This window comes from Polyergus mexicanus, unplaced genomic scaffold (assembly GCF_030449975.1).
Source record: "Polyergus mexicanus isolate NDT 795.1 unplaced genomic scaffold, iyPolMexi1.0 SCAF_12, whole genome shotgun sequence".
Classification (NCBI taxonomy): Eukaryota; Metazoa; Arthropoda; class Insecta; order Hymenoptera; family Formicidae; genus Polyergus; species Polyergus mexicanus.
In genome coordinates this window covers 256158-274719 of record NW_027223332.1, presented here as the reverse complement: position 1 = coordinate 274719, position 18562 = coordinate 256158, and the positions used below count along the sequence as shown (strand labels likewise).

The window sequence follows — 18562 nt, the reverse complement described above, 5'->3', positions numbered from 1 at the left end:
GGGCAGTAATTACTCGTTATCCTTCTTGCGATCCTTCATATGATTCTATGTTCCACGATATACGTGCGTCGGAAAGAAGAAGCGAAGCCAGGATGGTACGGATTAACGGATCTTCTATACGTATTATCACACCATCAGTGAGAGAAAGATTAAGTGCCGGTGTAGACCATCCGTAGATCTAATACGGTTGATAATGTTAAGGAAGGAATCCGCACGGATACATATCTCGCAATTATATTACCTCGCGATGCCGCCGCTCTCGATAGCGTCCGAACAGTCGGATTTCGCGTAGGGATATACGGTCGTTTGTATCGGAAACGAAACGAGACATGGATAGGATACAGACTCGCGCGTTTATTTTGGTCCAACAGAAATCGGTACTCATATCCGAATGTGAGCGCAACCGAGAAAGACGAGTAGGTGAGCGATAAAATCCATTGAAGAAACTTCGGGATGTAAGCGGGAGCGGGGGAATTGGCAGGTCACGACCTGGACCGTCCGGTCATAGAATGAATGCAAGCCAGCGACCGACCGACTCTCCCACATACATTAGGAAGTTTCTCCCAACTTTTAGCCACACTTGGGCCGTAGTAGTTGGCTTGGTAACGCGAAATCGGATAGCCACAGCTGACCTCCTCGCTTCATCTTTCTTCTCGTTCAGTCTCCTTCCCTCTTCAGCATTAACTCCACTTTGCCTCCCGTCTCTCTATACTTCTCAACTCTCCACCGTTTCCTGCGGGACCGCGCATTTTTGCTCGTTTCTCTCTGTCAGTCGTCGCGTTCCTACTTCCGCAGTTCTTCTCCGCTATCGCCCCTCTTCCGCTCCGCGATCTCTCCCGCAAGTAACGAAAGTGCCAAGGTTCCCGCGGCTTAGCCCATCCTTGGAGAAGGAAAGAATATAAAAAAATGGAAAAGAGAGGGGGACGGATGAAGGGATAAGTAAAGAGAGGAGAGAGAAGCGGGAGGAGAGTCCAGTAATCTCCCGAGATACCACTAGAGAGTCAAGAACCTCGGCGAAAGTGCCCGCGGCCATTGCCACAATATTTTGCTCGATTACCATCACAGGAAAAGCTGCTCGATCGACCCAGCTGAGGCCAGGCCAAGCTGTTGGAGGTGTGTGTGTGTGTGTGTGTGTCTCTCGTTAGTATGCTAATTTATCGGGGCATTAAATTTTCGCACCCCGGCCTTTGATACTGCCCGGAATTTATGTTTTATATTTCAGACTCTTTCAAAGTAGATTACTAGCTGCTGCGGATATACAGCACTTTCTCACTCTTTCTCGCTCCAACATTTAAACTTTACCTTAGTCCTTTCTCGTTTACAATTTTCTTCGCTTACACGATATTGTTGTTTGGATCGCATCGATCAGCGGATGGAAGTTGATCCGAAACACCATCTGTTGTATGTTTCATAACGAAATAATATGATTTATGCAGCTGATACAATGTTTCAAACTTGTCTTTAATAGAGACTCATACTTGTTGTTGTTGCGCTAATAAATGTTGCGAAAATAAATGTTTATCGAGGGCAAGTCTGGACTCCTAAAAAGTGCATTCATCACAATTTATCACATCGCAGATTACGTTAAAAACATATATATTTCGCAGTCAAGTAAAATTTATACTCGGCTCAATATAGAGAATAAAGGAGATGAACTTAACGCCCTTAGACGCGAGTTTCTTCTCTAGATATCCGAGAATAACGCGACGAACAATGTAAAACTTGACTTTTATCGTTGCATTATTCAACAATGATGGAACAGAAGGCATACGAAGTCAACATTTTAAAAGAAAAGTATAATTAAATCACACGACATAATTTACACATAAAAAAAAATAGAAAAAGAAATACAATTATTTGTATCATAAATTTTGTTATAGTTTATATATTAATTGCGTTTTGAAAAAATCGAATATTGATAGTACGACAATTTCACTTGCGCATAACTCCGTCTCGATGCAATCTACAGAAGTTGCACTGGGCACACATTTTGATCTATAATAATCTATAATATATTTGTGTGTTGTATCGGATTGTTGCGTGTGTCATGCCATTCCCGTTACGATTGTTAGCATACTAAACGACCTAGCGGATACAAAGAGACCGAAACCTCATCTGAATATTCGGCATTTGGCCGCGTATGATATCTGGCCTGAGAGCGACGGAAGGAAGAGAGGTAGGGGATCGTATACATTCGGCTAGTAACTAGCGCGCAGCTGGCGAGCTTGGCAAATTCAGGATATTCGCGGATCGGCGGAAGTTGCCGTGTAGGTTTCTCGAGCCAGTGCGGTGCGGTGGTTTATGGGCATTTCAAATCAACGCGGAGCTAAGGTTCTTGCCAAGCCAAACCGACTCCACCGGCTTTCCTCCCATCTATCCGGGTCACCGAGGTTATTTTCGAAATGACAAAATTACTTTGCTATTCTGACAAGAGACGAACGCTGCACAGCTGATTCCGACATTATGCGTATCGCGCGCCTAATCTAGTCTAGGGGCATAGTTGTCCGGTGCGCGCTAATTCTCTTAGTATAATTGCTTTATGCGTTGCACGCATCCTCGCACACACATACGACTATGTGAATACGCGGACCTGCTTTACTTCCCAAACTGATTATTTGATGCAACAGCATCGTCAAATCTCTCAACACCAGCCACTAATCTACCGCCAATATCTGTGCATGTCTTCCCCACATCCTTAAAATTCCAATGATCCTCTATTATTAATCTTGACACGATACATAACTATGACACTTTAAACTTCAGATTGACGATCAATTTTCTTCGTGCATGCTCATGACAGCAACTTCTCATGTACATGAATATAGCTGCCATTAATCGCGCAATGCAAATATTTGATATTCTAGAAAGTAGATGAGAAAAGTTTCTCATGTAACAGAATGAAAAGAATGATTAAAGTTATTATATTAATAAAATTATATCGCGCTATATGTATCAATATATATCAACGTACCTGCGATAGCAAAAAAAAAAAAAATAAATAAAGACATGAAAAACGCGCATAAAAATTTTTCATAGAGAAATTTTTTTTATCGAAATAACCGATTTTTTCCGAATCACAATATATTATCGATATAAACCGTATCAAGCGCGTCTATTGGAAACAGCTGTACGTCGCACATGCTTATTTGAAGCCAAGAACTATTCGCAGTAATGTCCTCGAGTCGCGCACGAACGACGGTTTGCCGTAGAGCTCGATCACTTGATCACGAAGTGGATAGGTGTCGGTATCGAGTTTTACTCCCAAAAATATACGGCATCTATGGTGAAGATTGAACGAACGAAGGGATGCAAGGTAAATAAGAATCTCTACGAAATAACGGGACTCGTAGAAGAGTCCCTCTCCCTTCGTCTTCGCCATTTTCGCTCCCGTTATCTTCCCGTTCCTCCATCTCCCCCTCCCCTCCCTCGTTACCCCACACTCCGCCGGGTATTATATTCCACCCACCGCAAGGATTCCCATTATCGAGAGCAGTCACGACGTATCGTCCGCGGAAGAGCCGGCGCAAGACAGATCGTAACGTATTTCACTTTCTTCCCGAAGGGCTTGGCGGATCTTCCCTATTCCGCCGGTTCTCCTACGGACGGATGATGCATGTAAAAGAGAGATGATGCACGAGAAGAAGCGCTTCGTAGCTCGGGACACGAGAGAACCGTCTAATCGAAGGCGGAAAATCGCGATCACATTACCCACGCCGTATCGCGACCGGACAGGTTACCCTTTACGGCTTCGGCGAAGCATCTCCGCCACGAAGCAGAAAATTATGGGTATGGGCGAAAGGACAAAAAATTAACAAACCGCGAAGATTAAAAAAAAAATGCGATAATGCAATTTTTCACAGTCTTGTCGAGGAAACAGAGACGAATCGAATTTACAAAAGAATAATCTAAAGCGGAAAAAAACTTTCAGGGTTATAATGTATAAAAATACAATAATCTCTGACCTGTCATCTGTTCTCGGGAAAATGCAACGTTACCGCAGCTCGTTCCTAGATCTGTTGGCCGCTGATTTGCGCCTCAATAGCAAATTGGCTCTTGCCCAAAGTTGCTCTCATCGTTCGTGCCAGCGTAACCGCGGAAATTTTTGCCTGATTAACGATATAGATTTCGATATTTCCCTCCCCCCCCCACTCTTCTTCATCGTTACTTGCCCTCATGCCTTTACCTCTGGCACCGAAATTTCTTTCGCGCATCGACATCCTTTACGGTCACCGTAGCGGAAAACCATACCGGCGAAAACTTACGATCACAAGGTGCGAGGATAGGACGGTCTTATACGACGGGCAATAACGGCAACGCGAGCGTTATGTCGACGTGGTAACCCATCCTCTAATGTATCTCCGTTATAGGAAAAAATATTTATTTCGTTATGTAACACGCGGGATATCCCTCGTGAAAAACCACGACGTCCCTCGCCTTGTATAGGCCCAACTCTCTGTACTCATAATTATATGGTAATAACGCGCGCTTTATTACAACCGTGACTACACGATAACAAGACCGATGAAGGGCCGTGGAAAGGACAATGCCGTGCCAGCTCACGCTCACGTGTTCAACATGTTCGTACAGTCATCGTCGACGTTCATCGCTTAAAAACGGGACATCACATACATGCTCGTAACCGCGCTTCTGAAAATAGCTTCCTCGTTCTCCCCCTTCCTCGTCCCTTCTTGGAAATGTGTAAATACAGGCGTAATGTACTCGAACGAATCATAAAACAGAAATTGTAAGAGCACACAATTAGCGAGGGTATATCACGGTAAATTTATATCGCATACGTTTTCATAGTGGTGACCACGTTGCGGAAGATGAAAATGTAGGCATACACATGTACGTTTTTATACCGTTAGCTAGACGTTGTATCCTATCGCTAAGTATTCCGCTCGCGGTTTCTGCCAACAAGCGGAAACGTGCGATATCATATTCCTGGATTTTGAACAAGACGCGACTTTACGGAGGTGTTAAAGTTTCTCTACAGTTCCTTACGTCGTTTACTTGCGTTGCCTTCACGATTAGGATGATAATGAATACCATCTATAGACACAATTACAAAACGTTTTCCATGGAAAACGGAAAATTCTATATTAATTTTTATATTAACTTTACGTTAACTTTATATTATAGATAATAGAATACAGAAAAATCTCGGAGAAAAGAAAGCAGGGCGTGACGTACTTAAGGGAATTGTGTATTCGTAACAATATTTACATATATATTAATTTCTTATAAAATAAATAAATCTTTCCATGTATCTTCTTATAAAAAAGAATTTTTTTCTGAAAGCAAGATATAATATATACGATTTATCTTTTATTTTAATATATAAATATTTGGAAAAATTATTTGCTATATAAATAAATTATCTACGAATAAATTATAAATAATAATTCTAATATATTGTAAAGACCAAAATAATAAAACAGATTTAACAGTAATTTCCATAAGCGATTTTATTGTTGTGAAAAGAATGTGCATCACGAAATGATTGCGGAAGTGAAAAACAAACATATCATTATCTCGTAACGCCGATATATAATCAAGCGGGATCATTACTAGATTGATTCAAGCTTCGACAACGTTAATGACACTTGCGAGGATAAAAAGGCGGCGAGGACACAAAGCGCGAGGAAACCTTCAATGAATCCGGCTAACGCGTGACGCATGTTTTATCATCCTTATACAAGTCAGAGATGAACGGTAGCCGCTCGGTGGAATCGCTCAAAAACGATATGAGATTTGCGACACACCGCGAATCTCGCGCACGGCATAAAACATTAGCGTAAAACGTATAGTCGCGCGCAGCAATACGCGCGAATTAAGAGTAAACGCGAGCAAAAACGTCTCCGAGGCGAAAATGGGAAAAGGAAAAAGGGCTGGGAGCGATGCTCGCCTCGACGCGTTTCATCGTTCCAAACGGGCGCGACACGCAAGAATGCGTGTACACGCCAGGGGGGCAAAACCGGATGCGTCCCGGCACGCGTGATTCGCGCGCGCCAATGACGGTGCGCGCGTCACTTAGGCCGCGCGCATTCTCATTCGTGATTATTATCGTTTTGTCGTCGTTAGAGATAACGTCATAATTGTGCGCCATACGCGGCTACTCGTTCCTCGCGCTCCCTGGCAGATCACGTGGATGACGCAAGAGCCAGCGCAAGCACAACCGTGAAGGACCAGCGTATGTATTTCTCGGCCGATAATATTCTAGCAAGTAACCGCGCGCGCGCGATACAACGAGCGACTTTACTATAATTGCCATTCACCCTCGATCCCTTTCCCGCGGTGTTACTCGCCAAGTTGAACGGTGATCGATAACAAAAGTGAATGTCTCCGATGTATCGAAGGGTGTGCTTTATACGGGAGTGTATCTAAATGTGCGTGTTACGTATGTGAGGAGGGTGGGGGAGAAGACTCTGTACGCTTCAGACTGCTATTGTATATACTCATTTGTATTTTCGCTGTCAATTTTTACCTCTCGCCATTAAGTAAGGGAGCGCTTCTCTCACGATATTTATTTCGCAATAGACGGAGCCCAATCAACGATGAAACGGTCCAAATGATAAAGAAAATATATATTTTCGCTTGGTATACACAGCTGGAATTCCGCGGTGGGATCGCAGCTTTTATTGCGTTTCAAGGTTTGTTAGTATTGGCCCGTAGCGAAACTCCTTCCGTTCCCGGATCTTGGTATCTGTTTTATCATCTATCTTCATTTCTTACCGCATGACGCTTGCCCTAACTACTTCTGGATGTCCTGTTTAAATTCTCAGATGAGATTAGCCTCCTGATATATATGAAATTAAGTGATCAATGAGAAGCGTTTGTATCCGACATTGCGCAGCTTCTGAACGGTAGATCATCGAACTTATCGGAACGTGTATCGAGAATCTAACGTTGTAAACAATTCGTGTGTCTGGGTGCAGATACGATTTCTCGCCCCTATATTGCACAAATCGTATTGAACGATCCGACTGTAGGAAAGAGAGATAGAGCGGTACAATCGTGGATATACGGAGGACGGGTGGTAAGGAGTACGAAGGACGAAACACGCCGTTTCATTTGTTTGGTGTTCCTCCGGGGTATTAGAGAACGTGCTAGCGATACGTGGTATCCGTATAGACACCACCACGTAATAGAAGCAAAGCAATCTGATGAAACCAATAAGCGTGAAGGAATGCGGGCGTCCTCTCCCCTCTTTTCCCTCTTCGTTGTCTCCCCTTCGATACAGCGCTTCTTCTCGCCTTCATCGAGCCACTTCGTATCTCTGGTGCTTGTTCCTACAAAAGAACCCCGCGTTCTTCCCCTTTAGCTACCTTCGCCCTCCGATCCTCTTATTTCGATCTCGAAAGATCCAATACCTGTGCAAACTTAACGGAGGCAGGATAGATGGACAACGGGGCAGATCGAAGGGGGAAGGGGGATAATCACATGGTTCGTGTCAACTTGGGTAACAATCAGGAGGGAAGGTCCAATTTGGCCAAGAATTTCGTATAGGCAGCAGAAGAAGGATCGCGTTGGTTAATTAAACTGACCGGAGAATTTAGCGGCGGCGGGGGGGGGGAGGGAGGGGATTTCATATCGCATCTTGCAAGTTATTCTCGTTTTGCATCGATTTTTAAATTATCGGATAAGACGGCTGCGAGAAATAAACGGCGTGGGAAAGAGAAACTCGGAGAAAGAGAAATTTTCCTATTTGATGAATCTTTTTATAAAAAAAAATAGCAAAATCGCGCGTTTATCCTATATTAGTTGAAAATTACGCTAAGCGTCTACGAGTTGATTTAATGAATGTGGTAGTGTGTGGTAGTGTGTAATAATACAAGACGTAGAAGGACATAACCGACAACGCGCGATTACTGTGCCTGTCGTTTCCTTTTATCCGTTCGAATCCAGGATTAATCTCCCGTCCCTTTGTCGAAAAGGTTCTTTTACTACTCGATATGGCCGTTCCTTGAGTAGAGTAAAGGGCAAAAGGAATAAGATAAGGAACAGAAGATAGAGAGACCGGGTGCCTTCCTGTCCTCAGAATCTACGGGAACTATCTTCTCTTTATACTTGTCCATTCTTCAAGAACAGCATTTTTTATGTACTTCAGCTACACTTATCTCGTGTATTATCTTCTTCGTCACAATATATTGTAAAAGACTCACATATATGAACACGTCTTATATAAATACTTCTCGATATTATTTAATGATATCTCGAGAAAATCGCTATTATCGCATTTGTCATTGGTCCTTCTTACAATTACGCCATGTAGATATCTTTGCAGTTTCTGATGCTTGTCTATTTTTATTATTTTATTTGAATGTCAAGACGAAAATTCAACGAATAAAATTGTCTTACTTTTTTTATCATTTCTCTTTCTTTAATAAAGTACACGATTTCTCTCTTGAAAACTATAGTCCTTGAACGAGTAATACTATGAAGAAAAGTCGAAAGCAATAACACAAATTCCGCAACTAATGAGATCGAGTCTGTAGATTTTGTTACTTTAGTGTACATTAAATCAATCGACGTAATCGTAGTAGATGGAGAATATAGACTATCGATTGTAATTAAAAATTGTTCCTTATCTGCCGGCAATATAGATATTTGATATGGATTCATGATTTGTATTGTATAAAGTAAAACTGTCTTGTGTATATATATATTGAAACACGTTTGCAATCTAACTTCGATGAACATATATAATAGCATAGTCTAATTGGTCGACGCACGCCGAAGGCAGATCAGCTATATTTCTTCGCTGTTATTTGCATTAAATGATAACGATTACACGTATATACATCAAGATCCTTTAGATAAGTGCAAAAGTCAAGATCTAGCATAATACAGGCTTTAATAAAAGATGAAATTTTAAAAGAAATGCTTGCTTGCATTCTTTTACTCGACTATAAAATTTTACTTTTATTATCTAACTTATCTGCGCATTCTATTCCTACATAAAAAAATTTAATTCTCTTGTTCGTAAACGATATTTTATAATTACAATTTTTTTGTAATTTGTTAAAATTTATATTATCTTGTTGGTTTTATTTTCCATTGAGATTATTATTCGATTATTTATTTGAGACTGTTGTATGGTATATTTTAAGATATCCATTATATTTTTATCGCGACGCTGACAGTGAATTCGATTAAACATCTAATAGCCACGTTCTATATAGTTGCCTTGATTATTTGCCCGAATGGTGAGCATAAATCGAATTTTGAGACTTCAGCATAGTTACACACTGATCATATTAAGGACCGTTTTGTCGTATTTCCTGCGTGCTTAAAGTGCCGGCAGCAGCGCGAGACGTGGTTCGAGAGCCCGCTCGGTACCGCCGATACACGGTGTAATTTCACGATGCCGTCGATGCAATTCGCGCTTTCGATATGCCACAATTTCTGCGCGAACCGTTGTATGAGTTACGGCGTGAGTGGGGAACCTGCTTTGAATGAGGAGCACGGGGTTCCCCCGGATGTGCGAGCGCGTACGAGCGATGCAACAACCGCGGACAAACACAGTGTAACGTACACAGAGGGCATGGTTATCGTGAACTATGTATACGATGTAATTGAATGCGTGACCTATGTATACAATGTAAACTGAATGCTTGTTGAGAGAAAGGAAGAGATACCACGATGAAAAATCTATGCGACGAGATACATTTGTCGTGGCTAGTTAGATATAAAGGGAGAGACACATTTCTTCCACAAATTACCTTTAGAAAGAAACATTTAGTAGATTCTGAATCAAGTGGAAAGCATTTCCGTATCTCGTAAGGAGAATCATGACGAGGACGATGGTGTTTTCGAAATGATTCCTTTAAAAGCAAAGCTTTTTCCTTCATTCCCGTATAATCAGTCATCGTCCGTCGAGAATGGCCGAGCCATAATTCACAAGATGGTTAACTCTTGATTGTATCACGGTCGCTCAGATCGACGTACTTCTCGAATCGCTTCTCGTGGTTTCGTCGGGGTAATCACGTCGCTACGTTTACCACTCTGGAAGAACGGAATACAGATGAAAGAGAGAGAGAGAGAGAGAGAGATTCATCCGTTCGGTGCAGCGCGTAAACTTGATAGATAAATTTCGCCCTTGAACATCCTCGCTTTACACCAGCGCTGCTTTCTCTCCCCGAAGAGAAAATTCGTAATACCGAAATCCTACGGGAATATGCTGATTTTACGATCTCGCTGTTATACATCGGCGTCGGGTAATATTTCTCGAAAATTGTCGGAACCATAAAATACGTAATCGCGACTCAATTTTCACTTTGAAAAGAACGTTCATGCTTCGCTCTTCCTTTCCCTCTTACCGGTCTCCATTTTCTTCGATATGCACCACCTCTATACTTAATCGTATATATCCTGCCGCCTCGCCATCATTTTGTACTTTGCACATTATTTTCCAGCTTCTTTCCTTTTTACGCGCTTTATTAAATGATGTCTAACCATACCGACGGCAATCTTGCACACTTGTGCGATGGATTATGATCTTAACCGAAAGAAATATCGCCACGAAAATAAATAGTATAGCGAAAAGCTTGTTCGCAAAATATCAAGTTGAAATTGTAACTCTCTCATCTCTCATCGCACATATCTTATTTTATTAACGTAATAATTAGGACATATCATATTTTAGTAATAGAGTTATCCGTAAAAAGAATCGTCGAACATTAGTGTATTACAAAATATTAGATAAGACATTTGGACTTGTAATATATTTTTTTCTTTAACAGATGTAACTATTCTCAATTTTTTTATACGACGAATGCTATTAGCAAATGTCTTTAGAAAAATATCAAATCTTGAATAATTGAACAAACGAAATAAACGTTCGAACATGAGATCTAATTAACTTTTTCAAAACATTTTCGGTATAATTATCATCCCGCAAAAAGATACACATTTTTATTATATCTATCTGCATATAAGTGACAATGACAGAATGGAAACTCGAAACGCGTAGAGAGAGACGAAAGAATATAGCGGTAAGCTTTCGCTGCTTGACAGAATACGTGACGGAAGAGCGACGAACGGTAAAGACGCGCGCGTCGCACATCATCGTGCAAACAAGCGTGGAAAAACGCCCTCCAAGTCAATTCGGTACAGGGAAGGCGGAGAAGAACGAAAGGCTGAAAGGACGACGTCCCGTCAGCTGTGGATGCATTACCTTTCCGCCGGGCGTCTTTTACGACTTTTTAGAAAGTCACAACAAAGTTCGACAGCGAGTTTCGCACACAATGGCTCTTTGCGATCGTACCCACCTCCTTTCGGTTCTCTCGTTCCTTCCGTCCCGGCCATTGTCTTTGCGCATCGTCGGGTGTCCGCGGCATCCAAGTAAATACGATCAGCCGACACCAAATCCTTTATGCCGATTATCCTCAATAAAGTTCCCGAGCCGCTCCTTAAACTGTTTTATCACTGCGGGGCGAACGTAATCGAGTTTCCATGTTTAATTTCATTAAAGAGACCGAATTGTACACCCCGACTCTCGAATTAGCCCAACATGATAAACCGTTAAAGTTACTAAAACAAACTTTCGATGCTGTAGATTGAATCTTTTTTTATTTCTGTCTTAAAAAAAATCCAATAATAAAAGTAAATTTCCAGAGTAGGTTCAAAAGTATAACACGAAAATTATGTAAAAATATCTTGATAACGTAGATCGAGAACTGTAGAAAAACTCGAAACAACAATATTGCAGCTTGTATCTTGATCGTTTAGGCAGAACATATTACGCTGGGGATTTTTATTAAGAATTTTTATGATTTCATTTTTATATATAATTTTTATAGAAAAATTTTGATTGCGGTGTATATAATTTTTATATCATATTCTTCCTAATCAAATTTTCATGTTCGTAAGTCGATATGTGTATAAATTATTAATTATTTATTTCATAAACAAACGATATATACGATGTACCTTTCTATTTAATCGCCTGTATCAATTTCATATGAGATACCTGACTAACTAAGACTCTATAACTCTTACTTGATCGATATGCATCTAAAGTTGTATTTGCTCCATCGTATTTTAAATAATCAGTAAACGCAGACAGCTACATCGTTGACTTGTTACGTTGAAATACGTCCACAAACACTTCTCACGCTCTAAAACGCACATTATCGGCGTTAAAAGCGCGTATAAACCTCTCGCACATGTTTCGCTCGCGACTCGCGGTTAGTAGCGCGGGCCGTAAAAGCATCGAGATAAACCGGTGCATCTTTCGCGCGCAACTTAGCGAGAAATATCTCTCGTTGCATCCATCGTCCCGACACACGGACGCATAACTCGCCGATTACGAAACGGCGCCGGACAGTTATACGCGAGGAAACGAGCGCGTCGTCACGGACCATCGCCGCGTCGACCCACAACCAGCATCGAATAACCCCAACCACGACGAACCTCTTTCGATGCTGGCCGATAATAATATTCCATTACAGCAGCAAGACCGTACATCAGCGATCGTCACGCGGACTCCCCTCGCGTATCGTCCACGACACAGCGATAGCATCTACACGAGGCGTTAATTACGTACCGTCCTACCGCGTTACACTGGCACTCGAGATATTTCGCGGTAGCCGAACAAAGACGGGGAGAATCGTCAACTCGAGATTTCTCTCTCTATCTCTGTCTCTGTCTTCTTCCTTTCTTCCTACCTACTTACTCTTCTTCGTGCCTACTCGCTACACCATTCGCGCTCCCGCCAACCGTTTTCATTTCTCAGGATCGCGACTCTCTATAGCGAGACGCAAATATAAGATCGAATTCCAACGTTTGTTCAGACTCGCCGCCGGCGCGCGATCTACCGATCTCCTCGCACCGTTGCGAGATAGAAGGAAGATAGATGCGATGCGATGGTATGAGAAATCGTCTGTAACATCGAACATACAACCGTTTCCAACGACACCTTCCAACCGGTATTCGATCGGTTCCGCAACGATGGATCGAGCTCGGGATATAGTTATAGATGCGAATAAATAATATACATCTCGAGTTTACCCATCATCCGTCGTGACGATAACTCTTCAACTTTTATCGATATTAAGCAAATTGCTAAATATATCGTCTAGGATTCTTGCAAGATAGAATTGTCTTTTTAAATTCGATAAGAATATCGCTCCGGTATTCTTGTCTTACATTTCTCTCTTCGAGTCTTCTATCTCTCTCTCTCTCTCTCTCATTCTCTCAAGTATCCTATGAATTTTTGTCAGTACCACACATTTCTTTTCATATTCCTCCTAAAGATATATTATATCTTTCATAGTCAATGAAAAATGCGCACGCTCCATCCAATATTCAAGAATTGCGAATTGCGATACGCGCATCCTGCGCGCGCGTTCGGTTCCAAGACGTATAGAGTTACCTATTTGCGCGCTTCGATGCTCAACTAACTTACGTCTCGTATAAGGCTGCAGCGCTGTTATAAACACATTCTGTGTGTCAATTGACTTGATTCTAGTGCCTGCGCGGAATAGGTAATCTATGCGTTTCAATTATAAACCTAGAGCTGTACACGAGATGTAGCGTGCGCTTACGACGCGAGCGTATTCCGCACCTAGACCCGGCACGGAGATACGCGAGGAATTGATAATTTGCAGCCTCTAACGAGATCCCTGCCGGATTATTATTGTACGTATAGCACGATTCCATAAATGAATATTCTGTATTTCGGGTCATCGAATATTTTCAGCTACATTATTTTAACCAATGGTTGCATCACGGTAATTTTACACGCCCGTTAAGCACGCGAACGAGTTTCAGGTATTATTATTCGAATCTTTTTCAAAGTTACGATTAAAAAAAAGAGCGTATGACGTGGAATTAATTTAACGCGAACTACGCGGCAGCCTAGTCCTAGCGACAGCCAATACATGAGAGAAATAGCAAACCATTGAACGAGAAAATAGCTAGTGACAGATTCACTAGATGGAAAAGAATTGTGCGGTGGGTGTAGAAGCATTTTATCGCTAAGAAGAATATAGAACTTTCACTGTCTCTCTTCCTTCCTTTCACGACGATTTCAGCAAATATCGTCGGTTTGACTGACTGAAATTCCTTTCGATCGCTTGTAATTTGCAATCTTGCAGTCTGTACATTTTCACAGAATCGCGAGAGAACATACGTTCTTTTCTTGATTTTATTAATGATAATACAAAAATATCGATCTCAAAAAAAGTCAAATAGTATCTCGAATAATATCGAATTGAAAATCTTGATCCTGCTGCATCTTTATCGCATCGAGGGGTGATCGTTAGGCGTACTGGTAATAAATTCCCAAAATATCTAGGATCGAGTAAAATCCCGGATTACAAAGAGCAGTCGTAAACTTGCTCGGGCGAACTCGAGCAATGTTACCTTATCTGCACCTAGAACGATTCTCATTAACCCGCCGTTGCGCCATTTTATGCGCTATACGGAAAATGTTCCGTATCTCCTTTAGGCGAAAAGTTAGCTGACATATTTGGTATTAAAAATATTTGTGCATCACTTACCGCTGTTGGTGTTGTACGTTCGATCCTCGCTAAGGTTCCTACGTCCTCTCTCTGCAACAAGAAAACAAGTTTTTCGTTAAAAGATATATCAGAGAAAGAAGTTTTACCTCTTACACATCTTATACACACCATACCAGCAACTTTTTAAACATTTATCTTATGTTTATAACAAGTATCGGACGACCGTTTATGGTATGCGTATATCAAGGTGACTAACATTGTAAGATTTAAACTCTATTGGAATATAGAAATTTTCATTTTCTTCTCACACGATATATCAGCGAGCGTTTGCATTTGGAAATATTCCACCGGCGAACGCGTAAAAATTCAAATTTCGCCTTATCAAAGTAAGGAATAAGTGACGTCGCGGTGCGCCACCGCTGGTGAACTTTGTAATATGACATATAGTCTTCTCACACCCATACCTAGTCGTGCGAACGCGCGGGATACCGAATTTAAATTCTTTTCGCAGTTTCTCTGGGAATCCGCCTTAGAAAACGAGCGGTGCGGACCGGGAGTAAGGTGTGCGACTGTAGAGAGAAATATTAATTCCAGTTCTTTCTCTCCCGCCCGCTAACGTAAGGAATAGCGCGAGTAGTGTGCGCTACTCATATTCCGAGTACGTAGTGGTAACGGACCCATGAGAGAGGTAGGTAGGTAGGTAGGTAGGTAGGAAGACGAATAAATTTCCGTCTCCTGAGTCGGTAATGGAAAAAATGGCAGGGCACGCGTGGTCGGGTTAACAACGTGCACGAGGGTGGATTGTTAAATCGGGGTAGGCCGCGGACAACGTGAGCGCGCTCGCTCGTATGGAAAACACACATGCGCGATATTATTATTTCTAGCGAGAGAGAGAGAGAGAACAGTCGAATAGTAGACGATGAAATAATCGAGAAGGAATATTTGCGGGAGAAGGAATTATTTCACGATCGATATACAAGTATACCGATGATTTAACGAGGAATTGCAAGTTGCGCGAACTTTAGAAATTCAAATTTCAATGGAGTAACGTCAAGAATGCCGGATATTCTGAAAATCGAATTCTGCAAAATCTCTTTTGGAATCTTCGATTTACACATTATGAATATTTCTTTTCTCTTTCTAACCTTCCAACGTTTCTTACAGTGCATATTGATTGTAGCTATCCTGTCCGGATTGACCTTCGGTAACCACCCCGTATACGACTCTTTGAATTTCACGGAGCAAATCGAAGCGACGAGCGGATATCTTGAAATGTCAATGAAATCGGGGCCATTGAACGATCCTCTCGTTTCGACTTTACTACGCGAGCGGTGCACGTACACGATCGTGCCATAGTGAAGGACGCAGAAATGCAACGGCGCGACGCGGTCAGATTCGCAAGTAGTTTCAGCCGATTGCTGACCGCGTACATTTTGCGGACGATGCTTTCCGAGGGAAAACGTATCCCGGATCCAGTTTCTCCCGCGGGAATCGGGTGCAGGGATGGCGATGGTCCAAGAGATAGAGCTCTCTGCGCATCGGGTGCATATTGTCATTCGATGCGTAACTACATCCAATTGCTACCAGACAAACCTTTCTGGCAATTCAGCGAGTCAGCCGCGTTGGTTACTACACCGATGGCGGATCGAGATGAGACGAGAGCGAAGGAAACGACCGAAGGAGAAGGTGACGGACGTAGAGTAAGAGAGGCATTACAGACAGGCCATTCTTTATAGCATGAAATGCAGCGAGCAGCTTGGCGCTGCCATTTGCCGAGTGACGTATGCTCGAAAGGAGAGGTCGCTTAAACATCCAAACGACTGCGGAGGATATAAAATCTATCACGAGAGAGAGAGAGAGAGAGAGAGATCGCATCAACGAGTGATCGGTCGATACGACGTCATCGTTGTCGTCGTTCAAGTGTCCTTTCAACGACATTCCTTCGGTGTCTTTATTCTTCTCCGACGTTAGTGTCGCCGAGGTTACCGCGCCTCTTCTCGGCGGCTTCTCGCCATATCGTTTAAACTCTTTACTTCCTCGCGAACTATTCGATATCTCCAACGGCATGCTACATAAATTATCGACGCCTCAACGTAACAGCTCGGCTTCATTGCCACATTCATCGCGCAAAATAAATCTATCATTAGCGATTTTGCCGTTTAACATGTGAAGAAAAGATGCATCTGATCTTCGGTTATTCATACGAGTTGCCAGACGTGGCAACATTTTGCGACACGTTACATCTTATTGGTTATTAATTAATTAATTGAAGTTATCATTTCACGCTTGTAAAACAGATGTACATCTTGCGCTTGGTCTTCTTTATCTGGTCACCATATGACGTTAGATTTGCACGTTGTTCGCAGCAGAACCGGAGAAGAAAAGCAACAAAGAAAACGGGGAGAAGCGAGAGGGAGGGATAGAGACGGAACTTGACCGTCAGACATCGCGCCTCTCGTTGCTTTCGATCTATTATACGGCCGTTGTACACGACCCTCTCTCGTGTCGTAGATACAACGTGGCGCGGCGTGGTTCACGGCGTGGTCGTGCGCGACGAACGGTATGGCACGCTTCCGCGGTAACTCCGTCGAGAGAAGCGCGCGGTTATTATAAATTCTCTGGGAGTAAGCGCGGAGAGTAGGTAGGTAGCCGCGTACAAAACTCTCTCTCTCTCTCTCTCTCTGTACGTAGGTACTTGGATATAATAGTCTGAAACAAGTACCGCCACGAAAAGGGCGAGGTCAGCTTGTCTGTCGCATATTAAAGAACACCGGAGCCTGTATCTCTTCCCCTTTGCGCGCGCGAAGGGCAGGAATGCGCATACGGGAGGTTGCGCAGCTCGTAAGTGGCTCGTATATTCGACGGACGGCCGTGTGCGGTGGCCCTTGGTATCGACGAGCAGGCGGAAGGAGTTTTAGCCCTGCTCTTCTCTTCGATACGGTCTATTGCTGCGGAGACTCATGGGCGGCGCGAGTAAATTAAAGGAACGCGCCTGCGACAAGCACATTGTTACATGGTCCAAGATTTTATACATGTATACATATATACATACATGCATACATATATATATATATATGTATAGAGTAGGACGTGTGACACAATATATATATATTGATGTATATATACGTTGGTTGGCTGGGAGAGACGCGGTGGGAAGAGAAACTGTGTGAAATATAACATTATAAGACCCGTAAATGTGATTTCGCACGTGATAATCATGGGTCGCGATTATCCGTGAGCTCTTTTCCCGCGCGATTCTCTTTTAATTAGATTTTCCAGCTAATAGAGATAATACCACTTTGTTATTTTACTCGCGTTAAAAATCGCACGTAACGTCCGGCGATCGCTTATTAGCACGTTGATTAGAGTCCTCCGGTTTTATGCGCACTCGTAATTACATGGCTGTTTACCGGTGCTTTACCGTTTTAATTCGCTCGCCCGGATTACGAACGATCTTTTCATGCAAACTGCAACGTGCGCAGAATTTTGGCGCAAATTGATCGTGCGAAGCGTGCACAGAAATGCTGCGTTTTGTGCCGTCACAGTTTGCAAGTAGTTTGTAGATAATTAATGTCGTGTGATTCCTGGGAAGCACCTTACCTAGCCACGTTATCGGTCCAAGTGCACTGAGTAGATGCTTTGTTCCTACCGAGAGCTCAATACTGTCAAAGGAAGTATACATCGGCGGTTGACCGTAAAATTAGTAGAACATCTTGGTAACTTGTCCAAGTAAAACTGAATCTGCTTCACATACAAGCGCAAAATTATGTCACGGGACTCTTTCGATTAAATTCTCAAGTAGGAGAACAAAGTGATAGACAAGCGCGGCGTTCAACACCGACAGGTAAATTACTTTGTTCAGATTAATCTAGTTTTCAAAGGATCGAGATATGGTCTCATTTTTCTCCCCTCATCAGCCATTAATGAATACAAACGCTTTAACGATTACATATTGATCATTGAAAAATCTCCAGCGCTGTTATCCGTTTAACACGATTAAAGGTAAGCCGTGATATCCGGTGGGCTAACAGGAAAGTGTTAAAATGACAGAGGAAGATTTTCAAAAAGAAATAGCAATTTTATATTTCACATGT

General features: G+C 42.4%; 2 protein-coding genes across 5 annotated transcripts in view; one reads left to right on the top strand and one right to left on the bottom strand.

Moving 5' to 3' along the window:
- Neo (neyo) overlaps positions 1-14557 on the bottom strand; it is a 122697-nt gene extending 108140 nt beyond the window's left edge. Inside the window, exon 1 of the mRNA XM_070305472.1 lies at positions 14508-14557. The gene's annotated coding sequence lies outside the window, so the exon portion shown is untranslated. The remainder of the gene's footprint in view (positions 1-14507) is intronic.
- Atg16 (Autophagy-related 16) overlaps positions 1-18562 on the top strand; it is a 377667-nt gene that overhangs the window by 263058 nt on the left and 96047 nt on the right. The gene's annotated exons all lie outside the window — the stretch shown is intronic.